Source organism: Salvia hispanica, chromosome 4 (genome assembly GCF_029641045.1).
Source record: "Salvia hispanica isolate PSC_SH4W2 chromosome 4, Shi_PSC_v1, whole genome shotgun sequence".
Lineage (NCBI taxonomy): Eukaryota > Viridiplantae > Streptophyta > Magnoliopsida > Lamiales > Lamiaceae > Salvia > Salvia hispanica.
The window spans coordinates 28,048,350-28,066,226 of NC_142695.1; positions in this window are offsets into that span (position 1 = coordinate 28,048,350).

Below are 17,877 nucleotides of genomic sequence, written 5' to 3' on the forward strand. Positions count from 1 at the left end.
GAGAGATGACTTTGGGCAAGAGGGGAGTGAGTCTCGCCACTAGAACCTTAGAAGTCAAGTAGCATGAAGAAAATTGACCTGGAAAAATTTCCGGTCCAAAAAAATATAAAAAGGAATAAGGGTGGCAAAGCTACTAGAAAAGAAATAAATATCGAAGAAAATGGTCACAAATACTTGACCACAGAAAAAAAGGAGAAAGAAGGAATAAGGGTGGCGAAGCCACAAGGAAGCCACTGATCAGTTGGAGACTAATATAAGAAATTTAAGCACTAGCCGGAAAGCCCAAATGCACACAGTTGCCCCACATCGAATAAAGTAGTTAGTTTTTGAACCTTAGAGCCTTAGGAACCTCAACCCCAAACACTACAAACCAATAGCCCCCGTTACAAGCCTTAGAGACCTTCAGGAGCTGCGCGTGAGATCTGAGTCCGAAGCATCTGACGCATTGAGAGAAAAACAGTCCTAACATCTCTGGTGAGGAATGAGTGACTGAGTGATTCTAGTGTTTGGCCAAGAGCTGGGTTGTCTTGATGAGCGGACATACTGAAGGGGAAGGAAAAGGGGGGCGGCTGAAGTTAAAGGCTGTCCAAGGCCGGATTGCCCCTGATCCCAAGGGGAGGGATGGTTGAGAATATAGCCTGTTCTATGTGTTTTAAGTGTTTTTATATGTGTCTATGTGTGTTCGTCACTGTTTGTTTTTCTTTGCATCAAAGTCTAGAGTCTTGTGTCTAGTTTAGGTAGAGTCGGTCAGGGGGAGTAACCAGGCTAGAATTCGAATTATTTCTTTTTGTTTGTTCTTCACGCTTGAGGACAAGCATGTGGTAAGTGTGAGGAGATGGTATAGAGTGAGAGAAATGAATGAGAATGTTTTTTGCATTTATGTAGCTCCATGAATATTCTCCGACAAATCTCATCCCCTGCAACGCAGTTTCTACTTGAAACGCGGATGGTTTAGAGTGAGAGAACTCACCTACGATTGCATGACCAAGCTTCTCCGCAAGGTAGGAAGTATCTGAACCCGAGAAATAGATTGAAGGGAGCCCCGAACTTTCACCAAGAATACCGATTTTCCTGATTTTATCTGGTTCAAAACTAACCGGATCCCTATCCCTCATTTTGAAGTTATTAGTCACAGAAGCCTTGTAATTCCTACCACCCAGAGGAGGTCTCGAACCATTGCCCTTATGCATCGCGCGAGGTATGGCCCCTGCATCCCCACCATTCAGCTCAGGTGTCTGAGCCTGGCTGATTGTCGGGCAATGAAGGGTAGTTTTGAACACCATTTCCTTTCTCCCAAGAATCAGCTTGTCAAGAGATCTCGAGAGGTAGTCCGCCGCAATAACAAAAGAAACCAGCCGGACTTCCATTGACGAAAACCGAGGAGCAGCACCTGCTAATACATTGCTCAACAAGTTTGACCCATAGTTCCGGAAATCCCATGCAGCGGAGGGTCTTAACCAAGAAGGCCCATTGAACCCGGTCATATGCCTTGGCCATATCGAGGTTAAGAGCCCCATTCAGCGTAGGGGAGCATTTGGGGAGTTCGTGGAACATCTCTTGCGCGAGGAGGGCGTTGTCGTTGAGGAGCCTTCCCTTAACAAACCCACTTTGGTTCGGAGAGATGACTTAGGGCAAGAGGGGAGTGAGTCTCGCCACTAGATCCTTAGAAGTCAAGAAGCATGGAGAAAATCGACCTGGAAAAATTTCCGGTCCAAAAAAATATAAAAAGGAATAAGGGTGGCAAAGCTACTAGAAAAGAAATAAATATCGAAGAAAATGGTCAAAAATACTTGACCACAAAAAAAAAGGAGAAAGAAGGAATAAGGGTGGCGAAGCCACAAGGAAGCCACTGATCAGTTGGAGACTAATATAAGAAATTTAAGCACTAGCCGGAAGCCCAAATGCACACAGTTCCCCCACATCGAATAAAGTAGTTAGTTTTTGAACCTTAGAGCCTTAGGAACCTCCACCCCAAACACTACAAACCAATAGCCCCCGTTACAAGCCTTAGAGACCTACAGGAGCTGCGCGTGAGATCTGAGTTCGAAGCATCTGACGCATTGAGAGAAAAACAGTCCTAACATCTCTGGTGAGGAATGAGTGACTGAGTGATTCTAGTGTTTGGCCAAGAGCTGGGTTGTCTTGATGAGCGGACATACTGAAGGGGAAGGAAAAGGGGGGCGGCTGAAGTTTAAGGCTGTCCAAGGCCGGATTGCCCCTGATCCCAAGGGGAGGGATGGTTGAGAATATAGCCTGTTCTATGTGTTTTAAGTGTTTTTATATGTGTCTATGTGTGTTCGTCACTGTTTGTTTTTCTTTGCATCAAAGTCTAGAGTCTTGTGTCTAGTTTAGGTAGAGTCGGTCAGGGGGAGTAACCAGGCTAGAATTCGAATTATTTCTTTTTGTTTGTTCTTCACGCTTGAGGACAAGCATGTGGTAAGTGTGAGCAGATGGTATAGAGTGAGAGAACTGAATGAGAATGTTTTTTGCATTTATGTAGCTCCATGAATATTCTCCGACAAATCTCATCCCCTGCAACGCAGTTTCTACTTGAAACGCGGATGGTTTAGAGTGAGAGAACTCACCTACGATTGCATGACCAAGCTTCTCCGCAAGGTAGGAAGTATCTGAACCCGAGAAATAGATTGAAGGGAGCCCCGAACTTTCACCAAGAATACCGATTTTCCTGATTTTATCTTGTTCAAAACTAACCGGATCCCTATCCCTCATTTTGAAGTTATTAGTCACAGAAGCCTTGTAATTCCTACCACCCAGAGGAGGTCTCGAACCATTGCCCTTATGCATCGCGCGAGGTATGGCCCCTGCATCCCCACCATTCAGCTCAGGTGTCTGAGCCTGGCTGATTGTCGGGCAATGAAGGGTAGTTTTGAACACCATTTCCTTTCTCCCAAGAATCAGCTTGTCAAGAGATCTCGAGAGGTAGTCCGCCGCAATAACAAAAGAAACCAGCCGGACTTCCATTGACGATAACCGAGGAGCAGCACCTGCTAATACATTGCACAACAAGTTTGACCCATAGTTCCGGAAATCCCATGCAGCGGAGGGTCTTAACCAAGAAGGCCCATTGAACCCGGTCATATGCCTTGGCCATATCGAGGTTAAGAGCCCCATTCAGCGTAGGGGAGCATTTGGGGAGTTCGTGGAACATCTCTTGCGCGAGGAGGGCGTTGTCGTTGAGGAGCCTTCCCTTAACAAACCCACTTTGGTTCGGAGAGATGACTTTGGGCAAGAGGGGAGTGAGTCTCGCCACTAGAACCTTAGAAGTCAAGAAGCATGGAGAAAATCGACCTGGAAAAATTTCCGGTCCAAAAAAATATAAAAAGGAATAAGGGTGGCAAAGCTACTAGAAAAGAAATAAATATCGATGAAAATGGTCACAAATACTTGACCACAGAAAAAAAGGAGAAAGAAGGAATAAGGGTGGCGAAGCCACAAGGAAGCCACTGATCAGTTGGAGACTAATATAAGAAATTTAAGCACTAGCCGGAAGCCCAAATGCACACAGTTCCCCCACATCGAATAAAGTAGTTAGTTTTTGAACCTTAGAGCCTTAGGAACCTCCACCCCAAACACTACAAACCAATAGCCCCCGTTACAAGCCTTAGAGACCTACACGAGCTGCGCGTGAGATCTGAGTCCGAAGCATCTGACGCATTGAGAGAAAAACAGTCCTAACATCTCTGGTGAGGAATGAGTGACTGAGTGATTCTAGTGTTTGGCCAAGAGCTGGGTTGTCTTGACGAGCGGACTTACTGAAGGGGAAGGAAAAGGGGGGCGGCTGAAGTTTAAGGCTGTCCAAGGCCGGATTGCCCCTGATCCCAAGGGGAGGGATGGTTGAGAATATAGCCTGTTCTATGTGTTTTAAGTGTTTTTATATGTGTCTATGTGTGTTCGTCACTGTTTGTTTTTCTTTGCATCAAAGTCTAGAGTCTTGTGTCTAGTTTAGGTAGAGTCGGTCAGGGGGAGTAACCAGGCTAGAATTCGAATTATTTCTTTTTGTTAGTTCTTCACGCTTGAGGACAAGCATGTGGTAAGTGTGAGCAGATGGTATAGTGTGAGAGAACTGAATGAGAATGTGTTTTGCATTTATGTAGCTCCATGAATATTCTCCGACAAATCTCATCCCCTGCAACGCCCTTTCTACTTGAAACGCGGATGGTTTAGAGTGAGAGAACTCACCTACAATTGCATGACCAAGCTTCTCCGCAAGGTAGGAAGTATCTAAACCCGAGAAATAGATTGAAGGGATCCCCGAACTTTCACCAAGAATACCTATTTTCCTGATTTTATCTGGTTCAAAACTAACCGGATCCCTATCCCTCATTTTGAAGTAATTAGTCACAGAAGCCTTGTAATTCCTACCACCCAGAGGTGGTCTCGAACCATTGCCCTTATGCATCGCGCGAGGTATGGCCCCTGCATCCCCACCATTCATCTCAGGTGTCTGAGCCTGGCTGATTGTCGGGCAATGAAGGGTAGTTTTGAACACCATTTCCTTTCTCCCAAGAATCAGCTTGTCAAGAGATCTCGAGAGGTAGTCCGCCGCAATAACAAAAGAAACCAGCCGGACTTCCATTGACGATAACCGAGGAGCGGCATCTGCTAATACATTGCTCAACAAGTGTGACCCATAGTTCCGGAAATCCCATGCAGCGGAGGGTCTTAACCAAGAAGGCCCATTGAACCCGGTCATATGCCTTGGCCATATCGAGGTTAAGAGCCCCATTCAGCGTAGGGGAGCATTTGGGGAGTTCGTGGAACATCTCTTGCGCGAGGAGGGCGTTGTCGTTCAGGAGCCTTCCCTTAACAAACCCACTTTGGTTCGGAGAGATGACTTTGGGCAAGAGGGGAGTGAGTCTCGCCACTAGAACCTTAGAAGTCATGAAGCATGGAGAAAATCGACCGAGAAAAATTTCCGGTCCAAAAAAATATAAAAAGGAATAAGGGTGGCAAAGCTACTAGAAAAGAAATAAATATCGAAGAAAATGGTCAAAAATACTTGACCACAGAAAAAAAGGAGAAAGAAGGAATAAGGGTGGCGAAGCCACAAGGAAGCCACTGATCAGTTGGAGACTAATATAAGAAATTTAAGTACTAGCCGGAAAGCCCAAATGCACACAGTTCCCCCACATCGAATAAAGTAGTTAGTTTTTGAACCTTAGAGCCTTAGGAACCTCAACCCCAAACACTACAAACCAATAGCCCCGTTACAAGCCTTAGAGACCTTCAGGAGCTGCGCGTGATATCTGAGTCCGAAGCATCTGACGCATTGAGAGAAAAACAGTCCTAACATCTCTGGTGAGGAATGAGTGACTGAGTGATTCTAGTGTTTGGCCAAGAGCTGGGTTGTCTTGATGAGCGGACATACTGAAGGGGAAGGAAAAGGGGGGCGGCTGAAGTTTAAGGCTGTCCAAGGCCGGATTGCACCTGATCCCAAGGGGAGGGATGGTTGAGAATATAGCCTGTTCTATGTGTTTTAAGTGTTTTTATATGTGTCTATGTGTGTTCGTCACTGTTTGTTTTTCTTTGCATCAAAGTCTAGAGTCTTGTGTCTAGTTTAGGTAGAGTCGGTCAGGGGGAGTAACCAGGCTAGAATTCGAATTATTTCTTTTTGTTTGTTCTTCACGCTTGAGGACAAGCATGTGGTAAGTGTGAGCAGATGGTATAGAGTGAGAGAACTGAATGAGAATGTTTTTTGCATTTATGTAGCTCCATGAATATTCTCCGACAAATCTCATCCCCTGCAACGCAGTTTCTACTTGAAACGCGGATGGTTTAGAGTGAGAGAACTCACCTACGATTGCATGACCAAGCTTCTCCGCAAGGTAGGAAGTATCTGAACCCGAGAAATAGATTGAAGGGAGCCCCGAACTTTCACCAAGAATACCGATTTTCCTGATTTTATCTTGTTCAAAACTAACCGGATCCCTATCCCTCATTTTGAAGTTATTAGTCACAGAAGCCTTGTAATTCCTACCACCCAGAGGAGGTCTCGAACCATTGCCCTTATGCATCGCGCGAGGTATGGCCCCTGCATCCCCACCATTCAGCTCAGGTGTCTGAGCCTGGCTGATTGTCGGGCAATGAAGGGTAGTTTTGAACACCATTTCCTTTCTCCCAAGAATCAGCTTGTCAAGAGATCTCGAGAGGTAGTCCGCCGCAATAACAAAAGAAACCAGCCGGACTTCCATTGACGATAACCGAGGAGCGGCATCTGCTAATACATTGCTCAACAAGTGTGACCCATAGTTCCGGAAATCCCATGCAGCGGAGGGTCTTAACCAAGAAGGCCCATTGAACCCGGTCATATGCCTTGGCCATATCGAGGTTAAGAGCCCCATTCAGCGTAGGGGAGCATTTGGGGAGTTCGTGGAACATCTCTTGCGCGAGGAGGGCGTTGTCGTTCAGGAGCCTTCCCTTAACAAACCCACTTTGGTTCGGAGAGATGACTTTGGGCAAGAGGGGAGTGAGTCTCGCCACTAGAACCTTAGAAGTCATGAAGCATGGAGAAAATCGACCGAGAAAAATTTCCGGTCCAAAAAAATATAAAAAGGAATAAGGGTGGCAAAGCTACTAGAAAAGAAATAAATATCGAAGAAAATGGTCAAAAATACTTGACCACAGAAAAAAAGGAGAAAGAAGGAATAAGGGTGGCGAAGCCACAAGGAAGCCACTGATCAGTTGGAGACTAATATAAGAAATTTAAGTACTAGCCGGAAAGCCCAAATGCACACAGTTCCCCCACATCGAATAAAGTAGTTAGTTTTTGAACCTTAGAGCCTTAGGAACCTCAACCCCAAACACTACAAACCAATAGCCCCGTTACAAGCCTTAGAGACCTTCAGGAGCTGCGCGTGATATCTGAGTCCGAAGCATCTGACGCATTGAGAGAAAAACAGTCCTAACATCTCTGGTGAGGAATGAGTGACTGAGTGATTCTAGTGTTTGGCCAAGAGCTGGGTTGTCTTGATGAGCGGACATACTGAAGGGGAAGGAAAAGGGGGGCGGCTGAAGTTTAAGGCTGTCCAAGGCCGGATTGCACCTGATCCCAAGGGGAGGGATGGTTGAGAATATAGCCTGTTCTATGTGTTTTAAGTGTTTTTATATGTGTCTATGTGTGTTCGTCACTGTTTGTTTTTCTTTGCATCAAAGTCTAGAGTCTTGTGTCTAGTTTAGGTAGAGTCGGTCAGGGGGAGTAACCAGGCTAGAATTCGAATTATTTCTTTTTGTTTGTTCTTCACGCTTGAGGACAAGCATGTGGTAAGTGTGAGCAGATGGTATAGAGTGAGAGAACTGAATGAGAATGTTTTTTGCATTTATGTAGCTCCATGAATATTCTCCGACAAATCTCATCCCCTGCAACGCAGTTTCTACTTGAAACGCGGATGGTTTAGAGTGAGAGAACTCACCTACGATTGCATGACCAAGCTTCTCCGCAAGGTAGGAAGTATCTGAACCCGAGAAATAGATTGAAGGGAGCCCCGAACTTTCACCAAGAATACCGATTTTCCTGATTTTATCTTGTTCAAAACTAACCGGATCCCTATCCCTCATTTTGAAGTTATTAGTCACAGAAGCCTTGTAATTCCTACCACCCAGAGGAGGTCTCGAACCATTGCCCTTATGCATCGCGCGAGGTATGGCCCCTGCATCCCCACCATTCAGCTCAGGTGTCTGAGCCTGGCTGATTGTCGGGCAATGAAGGGTAGTTTTGAACACCATTTCCTTTCTCCCAAGAATCAGCTTGTCAAGAGATCTCGAGAGGTAGTCCGCCGCAATAACAAAAGAAACCAGCCGGACTTCCATTGACGATAACCGAGGAGCAGCACCTGCTAATACATTGCACAACAAGTTTGACCCATAGTTCCGGAAATCCCATGCAGCGGAGGGTCTTAACCAAGAAGGCCCATTGAACCCGGTCATATGCCTTGGCCATATCGAGGTTAAGAGCCCCATTCAGCGTAGGGGAGCATTTGGGGAGTTCGTGGAACATCTCTTGCGCGAGGAGGGCGTTGTCGTTGAGGAGCCTTCCCTTAACAAACCCACTTTGGTTCGGAGAGATGACTTTGGGCAAGAGGGGAGTGAGTCTCGCCACTAGAACCTTAGAAGTCAAGAAGCATGGAGAAAATCGACCTGGAAAAATTTCCGGTCCAAAAAAATATAAAAAGGAATAAGGGTGGCAAAGCTACTAGAAAAGAAATAAATATCGATGAAAATGGTCACAAATACTTGACCACAGAAAAAAAGGAGAAAGAAGGAATAAGGGTGGCGAAGCCACAAGGAAGCCACTGATCAGTTGGAGACTAATATAAGAAATTTAAGCACTAGCCGGAAGCCCAAATGCACACAGTTCCCCCACATCGAATAAAGTAGTTAGTTTTTGAACCTTAGAGCCTTAGGAACCTCCACCCCAAACACTACAAACCAATAGCCCCCGTTACAAGCCTTAGAGACCTACACGAGCTGCGCGTGAGATCTGAGTCCGAAGCATCTGACGCATTGAGAGAAAAACAGTCCTAACATCTCTGGTGAGGAATGAGTGACTGAGTGATTCTAGTGTTTGGCCAAGAGCTGGGTTGTCTTGACGAGCGGACTTACTGAAGGGGAAGGAAAAGGGGGGCGGCTGAAGTTTAAGGCTGTCCAAGGCCGGATTGCCCCTGATCCCAAGGGGAGGGATGGTTGAGAATATAGCCTGTTCTATGTGTTTTAAGTGTTTTTATATGTGTCTATGTGTGTTCGTCACTGTTTGTTTTTCTTTGCATCAAAGTCTAGAGTCTTGTGTCTAGTTTAGGTAGAGTCGGTCAGGGGGAGTAACCAGGCTAGAATTCGAATTATTTCTTTTTGTTTGTTCTTCACGCTTGAGGACAAGCATGTGGTAAGTGTGAGCAGATGGTATAGTGTGAGAGAACTGAATGAGAATGTGTTTTGCATTTATGTAGCTCCATGAATATTCTCCGACAAATCTCATCCCCTGCAACGCCCTTTCTACTTGAAACGCGGATGGTTTAGAGTGAGAGAACTCACCTACAATTGCATGACCAAGCTTCTCCGCAAGGTAGGAAGTATCTAAACCCGAGAAATAGATTGAAGGGATCCCCGAACTTTCACCAAGAATACCTATTTTCCTGATTTTATCTGGTTCAAAACTAACCGGATCCCTATCCCTCATTTTGAAGTAATTAGTCACAGAAGCCTTGTAATTCCTACCACCCAGAGGTGGTCTCGAACCATTGCCCTTATGCATCGCGCGAGGTATGGCCCCTGCATCCCCACCATTCATCTCAGGTGTCTGAGCCTGGCTGATTGTCGGGCAATGAAGGGTAGTTTTGAACACCATTTCCTTTCTCCCAAGAATCAGCTTGTCAAGAGATCTCGAGAGGTAGTCCGCCGCAATAACAAAAGAAACCAGCCGGACTTCCATTGACGATAACCGAGGAGCGGCATCTGCTAATACATTGCTCAACAAGTGTGACCCATAGTTCCGGAAATCCCATGCAGCGGAGGGTCTTAACCAAGAAGGCCCATTGAACCCGGTCATATGCCTTGGCCATATCGAGGTTAAGAGCCCCATTCAGCGTAGGGGAGCATTTGGGGAGTTCGTGGAACATCTCTTGCGCGAGGAGGGCGTTGTCGTTCAGGAGCCTTCCCTTAACAAACCCACTTTGGTTCGGAGAGATGACTTTGGGCAAGAGGGGAGTGAGTCTCGCCACTAGAACCTTAGAAGTCATGAAGCATGGAGAAAATCGACCGAGAAAAATTTCCGGTCCAAAAAAATATAAAAAGGAATAAGGGTGGCAAAGCTACTAGAAAAGAAATAAATATCGAAGAAAATGGTCAAAAATACTTGACCACAGAAAAAAAGGAGAAAGAAGGAATAAGGGTGGCGAAGCCACAAGGAAGCCACTGATCAGTTGGAGACTAATATAAGAAATTTAAGTACTAGCCGGAAAGCCCAAATGCACACAGTTCCCCCACATCGAATAAAGTAGTTAGTTTTTGAACCTTAGAGCCTTAGGAACCTCAACCCCAAACACTACAAACCAATAGCCCCGTTACAAGCCTTAGAGACCTTCAGGAGCTGCGCGTGATATCTGAGTCCGAAGCATCTGACGCATTGAGAGAAAAACAGTCCTAACATCTCTGGTGAGGAATGAGTGACTGAGTGATTCTAGTGTTTGGCCAAGAGCTGGGTTGTCTTGATGAGCGGACATACTGAAGGGGAAGGAAAAGGGGGGCGGCTGAAGTTTAAGGCTGTCCAAGGCCGGATTGCACCTGATCCCAAGGGGAGGGATGGTTGAGAATATAGCCTGTTCTATGTGTTTTAAGTGTTTTTATATGTGTCTATGTGTGTTCGTCACTGTTTGTTTTTCTTTGCATCAAAGTCTAGAGTCTTGTGTCTAGTTTAGGTAGAGTCGGTCAGGGGGAGTAACCAGGCTAGAATTCGAATTATTTCTTTTTGTTTGTTCTTCACGCTTGAGGACAAGCATGTGGTAAGTGTGAGCAGATGGTATAGAGTGAGAGAACTGAATGAGAATGTGTTTTGCATTTATGTAGCTCCATGAATATTCTCCGACAAATCTCATCCCCTGCAACGCCCTTTCTACTTGAAACGCGGATGGTTTAGAGTGAGAGAACTCACCTACGATTGCATGACCAAGTTTCTCCGCAAGGTAGGAAGTATCTGAACCCGAGAAATAGATTGAAGGGAGCCCCGAACTTTCACCAAGAATACCGATTTTCCTGATTTTATCTGGTTCAAAACTAATCGGATCCCTATCCCTCATTTTGAAGTAATTAGTCACAGAAGCCTTGTAATTCCTACCACCCAGAGGAGGTCTCGAACCATTGCCCTTATGCATCGCGCGAGGTATGGCCCCTGCATCCCCACCATTCAGCTCATGTGTCTGAGCCCTAATTTTCGAGACATAAAATTTTCGCATTAAATGCTTTTAATGCTATGAAGTATGTGGATTAGTTGATGAGTGATTTAATTGCATGTACCTTTGTGACCTAATTGCGATTTGGAGTTGAGATTGAGTTGAATAGTCAAACTTGTTGATTATATGACGTGGCTATTGAATAGTCAATATTGTGGAAAATATGACGTGGCCGTGAAATTATTCCTACGGGATGAGTGAGATTAAATAGGAGCATCTTTATTTAATTGGAATTTTCGACCATCCCTATTTATTGGAAAGAAATCATATTTTTCTTGGATTTAATTATTTACTTGTGATAATTATCCAAATTAAATCCAATGTCCGATTATTGGATAATTATTCCATGAAAATTTCGACCCTTGTGTTCATTCTAAGGAGATTTTCGAAAATCTCCTATTTATGGGAGAAGGGATTATTTTATTATATTATTTGATCCCTTATTTATTCTCTCCCATGAATAAATTCAAATATCCTAGCATATCTTACCATATCTAAGGAGATCTTGCCATATCTTATTTTCATTAATATTTAAAAATTGATTCCTTATGGAGAATCAATATTAACGCCTATTTCACATTATTTGGGGAGGATTATTATTTTTATTCTGCTCAGTGATATTTTATTCTACTCCGTGAAATATCTAAATTAAATCATAGGCTAATTAAATAGCCTAAAATTCGAATTCCCCTATTTTCTCTCTAAAATCACGCCAACTACTCCTCCCATATCTCCTCAAATCTTTTAATTATTTAATTATGGGATTATATCTTGCACTCTATAAATAAGAGGCAAAACCTAAACCCTAGATCACAAAAAAAACCGCCCCACACCCCCAACTCACGTCCCTCCCCTCTCTCCCACTCTCTCTCAATTTTCTTCTACTTTTCTCCAAGAATTCTTCATCTTTTGAGAAGAATTGAAGTTGAAACTCAAGAATCATTGAAGAATCAAGGCTATTACTTTGTTTCTACCGTTCGTTCTATCGAAAAAGGTATTTTTATATATTGATCTTTTCTTCATCTAGCGATTAATCGGTATTCTTGATTCCTCATGCATTTAGATTGAGTGAAAGGGGAAACAATTGATGAATATGGGATGCATATATGTGTGGGTGTATGAATCGCGTGTGTGTGTGTGTGCGTTGGTGCGTGTGTGTTCGTGTGTGTGAGGGTGGGTGTGTTTTAAGACACTCATGCGTGACATGTTTTGATGATAGATCCTGGAGTTGTGGTTCGAATAAAAATTTATATGATGAGCATGTCTTGATTTAAGAATGATGATATAAAACTAATCGACGGGAAAAGGGAAATGTTGGGAACATGCATGATTTTGAATCAATGATTGAGACTTACTTGTGATACACATAAATTAAAGGTGTTAACACGCGCTCTCGGTGTGATAGCAAGAGGAAGAATATACTTGTGATCTAAGGAATCGAGGTGGGATTTATTCACTAAACTCTTTTATTACCAAAATATTGATTATGGTGTTATAAGGGTGGTTTAAAATGTTATGACATGCTTGTGATTGTTTTGATTATGTTGTGTGTCTGATGCCTAGTTTGTGAGTCCGCTCCATTAGGCTATAGGCCTATAAAAACGAATTCGGGTCTGAGTAGGGCCACAAACCCTATCAGGCTAGTCGGGATGGGGAGCCGTCCTTGCTAGTCGGCCGGTCTCGTGGGAGAATAGTGTGGCCACACTTTCGTCGCACTATGGAATTGTTGATTGATGAGAAAATGGGAGGTATTGTTTGGCTGGCCAGTCTATGAAATTGTTTTGTGATACTCGATGATATTCTTTTATAAATGCAAACTCGAGTTCACTATGGTAAGGATGGCATATCTATTAAAATGTTTTGGCATGAGTCCACTGAGTATGTTTAAAATACTCAGCCCTGCATGTGTTTTCCCTATGTGCAGGTTGAGCGATGACGAGCGGTTGGCGGTGTTGAGCTAATAAATTGAATAATGATATGACCGTTTGAAACATTAAGTGGAGTTGTGTCTTCATACATGTTTTCACTTTTCTCTTGGTTGCTTCCGCTGAAACATGAAACTTAGTATCATTGGTTTGAGTTTGAACTTATTCCTTTTGGTTTAGAATATTGAGACATAATGTATTTTTGGATTACATTGAACCCTTGCCCTTTTGAGCATATTCCATGATATCTATCCATCATTGCTTTCTTTATTAAGCAGTTGACTTATTGCTTTAATAGTGCATTAATTATTTTGGTCAAATCCCTTTAAGTGGAACCCTAGCCTATGTTGTGTTGCTTTTAAGTCTACCTAGGTAGCAGTCGCCGCATTTATTATACCCTAGAATGGTGGGCTGTTACATTTATAGTGCTAAAAAATAGTGCATCACATATGTCACCCACAAAATGTTTCTAAAATCTAAATAAGAATATATTAAGACGTAATTATGCTAAATAATGTAGTATATTGGATTAAGGATGTCACATATAGGGCAAATAATAATTGCAGGAAAATGAACTGGACGATAAAATACTGATGTGACAGGAGGAAAATGGAGATGGACTGAGGAATAGATTAACATTATGTGAGTGCTCTAAGTCTAACCTAACCCATAATTTGAATTGAATGTTCCAATAATAAATTCAACAATTAGGAAGATTATATCATGATTGAATATGTATTATGCTTGGTTCATAAAATTGATCCTAACAACTTAGTTCTAGATGTACAGTCTTATGATAATTAGTCATAGCCACCCTTACCAAGACTTGAAGAAGTCATTTTGGTGGAATGGCATGAAGAGAGACACAGCGGCATTTGTGGAGCGTTGCTTAGCCTGCCAACACGTGAAGGCCTTACATCAACGACCGTACGGAAGGTTACAACCGTTGGAAATACCAGAGTGGAAATGGGAGCACATCACCATGGATTTTGTGACGGCCTTGCCAAAGACCCTCAAAGGAAACACCGCCATTTGGGTGATTGTAGACCGACTCACCAAATGTGCGCACTTCATACCGATTCCTATAACCCACGGATCGGACAGACTAGCTCGGATCTACATAAAGGAAATTGTGCGATTGCATGGAGTCCCAGTGACAATTACGTCTGATCGTGACCAAAAGTTCACTTCAAAATTTTGGATTAGTCTATAGCGCGAGCTTGGAACACGATTAAACATTAGCACGATGTTTCACCCGCAGTCCGATGGGCAATCCGAGAGGACGATACAAACTCTCGATGATATGTTAAGAGCCGTGGTGCTCGACCGAGGCGGAAGTTGGGAGACCGCACTACCGCTGATTGAATTTGCTTACAACAACAGCTTCCAAGCAACGATTAACATGGCGCCGTATGAAGCACTATACGGAAGAAAGTGTAGATCACCGCTCTACTGGGATGAAGTTGGCGAGCGAAGGGTACTTGGACCCGATGCAGTTGAGGAGATGATTGAAATTGTTCGATGAATTCGTGTGAGAATGAAGGAAGCCCAGGACAGACAAAAATCTTACGCTGACGTCCGACGGACCGACTTACAATTTCAAGCCGACGATAAGCTTTTTCTCAAGGTGGATCCGTCGAAAGGGATAACGCGTTTTGGTGTTAAAGGAAAGTTGAAACCGCGTTTTATCGGACCTTATGAAATTCTTGAAGAAGTAGCCTATCGATTGGCGCTACCGCCGAGCCTTGGGAATGTACACAATGTGTTTCAAGTGTCGCAGTTGCGGAAATACGTGTTTGACCCGAAGCGCGTGATTCACTATGAGGAAGTTGCCTTGAATTCGGATTTGAGTTACGAGGAGCGATCCCAGATGATCTTGGACCGTAAGGTTCAAATCTTGAGGAACAAATCCATTGCCAGTGTAAACGTACTTTGGAGAAACCACGAATACGAGGAAGCCACGTGGTAGCTCGAGGATAAGATGATGGAACTGTACCCGGAACTTTTCCTATGAAGGTACCAAATTTCGGGATGAATTTCTTTTAAGAGTGGTAGGATGTAATATCCCACTTTTTCGAACCCTAATTTTCGAGACATAAAATTTTCGCATTAAATGCTTTTAATGCTATGAAGTATGTGGATTAGTTGATGAGTGAACTCCTTCGTAAGAAAAATAGTCTGATACTATTTTTGTTGAAGGACCAAGTGCTATAGATCGAGAAACAGGAACAAGTGCTCAACCGGATTATCTATCTTAATCAGGTGTGTATAAATCACACTTTTAATTTTACATGTCTTATGTGCTTCTTTGCTAGGTATTTATATAAAGTGAATAATTGGACTATATGATGTGATCCTGATATGATTATGTGTTATTTGATATCAATGGTAGAATAGGATAGAAATATGTAATTGATGCAATTGATATGTTTTCCACATGGTTTTGGAATTATTTGAATCATTGGATTAAAAAGGATCTGTGACAGTCATTCCCTGGGTCTGATATCAATGGCAATGGACCTACGGGTCATATATATACAATGGCAATGGACCTTCGGGTCATATATATGTATACAATGGCAATGGGACCTCCGGGTCATATTATATAATGGCAATGGACCTTCGGGTCATATATATATGTACAAAGGCAATGGGACCTTCGGGTCATATACAATGGAATCCCGGGCAGATACCAGGCTTGATTTGTCACAGAATAATAAGTTGAACAAAGTGGCATCTGCATATGCATATGAATTTGTTTTATTATTAATTGGTTATTGTTATATATATATATATATATTGGTTAAAGAATATGCGCGTCGATTTTGGGATATGGAATTAAAGGTAAGATTTATATACACTGAGTTGTGGCTCATATAAACCACTAATATTTTTCAGGAATAAGATATCACTGAAGTTTTTGGTTGACGTGGGTCGTAGGAACTGCACGTGTTATCAGGTTCGGCGGCTGACGCGTTTTGGCAACCTTCTCCTCCTCATCATTTTTGCATGTAGATAAATGTGTAGTATATAGAGTGGTGAGAGGGTCCCACTACGGTTTAGAATGTTTTGAAATATAGACTTGATAAATGTTGGTATTCGAAATTATATAATATGCGTTTTATTTGCTGGACGTGTGGATTGTTTATTTTAAATTTTGAATTTATTTATAGTAAGTGTATAAGTCATAAGGGTTGTGGTGTGACATGCCATATCTTATTTTTATTAATATTTAAAAATTGATTCCTTATGGAGAATCAATATTAACGCCTATTTCACATTATTTGGGGAGGATTATTATTTTTATTCTGCTCAGTGATATTTTATTCTACTCCGTGAAATATCTAAATTAAATCATAGGCTAATTAAATAGCCTAAAATTCGAATTCCCCTATTTTCTCTCTAAAATCACGCCAACTACTCCTCCCATATCTCCTCAAATCTTTTAATTATTTAATTATGGGATTATATCTTGCACTCTATAAATAAGAGGCAAAACCTAAACCCTAGATCACAAAAAAAAACCGCCCCACACCCCCAACTCACGTCCCTCCCCTCTCTCCCACTCTCTCTCAATTTTCTTCTACTTTTCTCCAAGAATTCTTCATCTTTTGAGAAGAATTGAAGTTGAAACTCAAGAATCTTTGAAGAATCAAGGCTATTACATTGTTTCTATCGTTCGTTCTATCGAAAAAGGTATTTTTATATATTGATCTTTTCTTCATCTACCAATTAATCGGTGTTCTTGATTCCTCATGCATTTAGATTGAGTGAAAGGGGAAACAATTGATGAATATGGGATGTATATATGTGTGGGTGTATGAATCGCGTGTGTGTGCGTGTGCGTTGGTGCGTGTGTGTTCGTGTGTGTGAGGGTGGGTGTGTTTTAAGACACTCATGCGTGACATGTTTTGATGATAGATCCTGGAGTTGTGGTTCGAATAAAAATTTATATGATGAGCATGTCTTGATTTAAGAATGATGATATAAAACTAATCGACGGGAAAAGGGAAACGTTAGGAACATGCATGATTTTGAATCAATGATTGAGACTTACTTGTGATACACATAAATTAAAGGTGTTAACACGCGCTCTCGGTGTGATAGCAAGAGGAAGAACATACTTGTGATCTAAGGAATCGAGGTGGGCTTTATTCACTAAACTCTTTTATTACCAAAATATTGATTATGGTGTTATAAGGGTGGTTTAAAATGTTATGCCATGCCTGTGATTGTTTTGATTATGTTGTGTGCCTGATGCCTAGTTTATGAGTCCGCTCCATTAGGCTATAGGGCTATAAAAACGAATTCGGGTCTGAGTAGGGCCGCAAACCCTATCAGGCTAGTCGGGATCGGGAGCCGTCTTTGCTAGTCGGCCGGTCTCGTGGGCGAATAGTGTGACCACACTTTCGTCGCACTATGGAATTGTTGATTGATTAGAAAATGGGAGGTATTGTTTGGCTGGCCAGTCTATGAAATTGTTTTATGATACTCGATGATATTCTTTTATAAATGCAAACTCGAGTTCACTATGGTAAGGACGGCATATCTATTAAAATGTTTTGGCATGAGTCCACTGAGTATGTTTAAAATACTCAGCCTTGCATGTGTTTTCCCTATGTGCAGGGTGAGCGATGGCGAGCGGTTGGCGGTGTTGAGCTAATAAATTGAATAATGATATGATCGTTTGAAACATCAAGTGGAGTTGTGTCTTCATACATGTCTTCAGTTTTCTCTTGGTTGCTTCCGCTGAAACATGAAACTTAGTATCATTGGTTTGAGTTTGAACTTATTCCTTTTGGTTTAGAATATTGAGACATAATGTATTTTTGGATTACATTGAACCCTTGCCCTTTTGAGCATATTCCATGATATCTATCCATCATTGCTTTCTTTATTAAGCATTTGACTTATTGCTTTAATAGTGCATTAATTATTTTGGTCAAATCCCTTTAAGTGGAACCCTAGCCTATGTTGTGTTGCTTTTAAGTCTA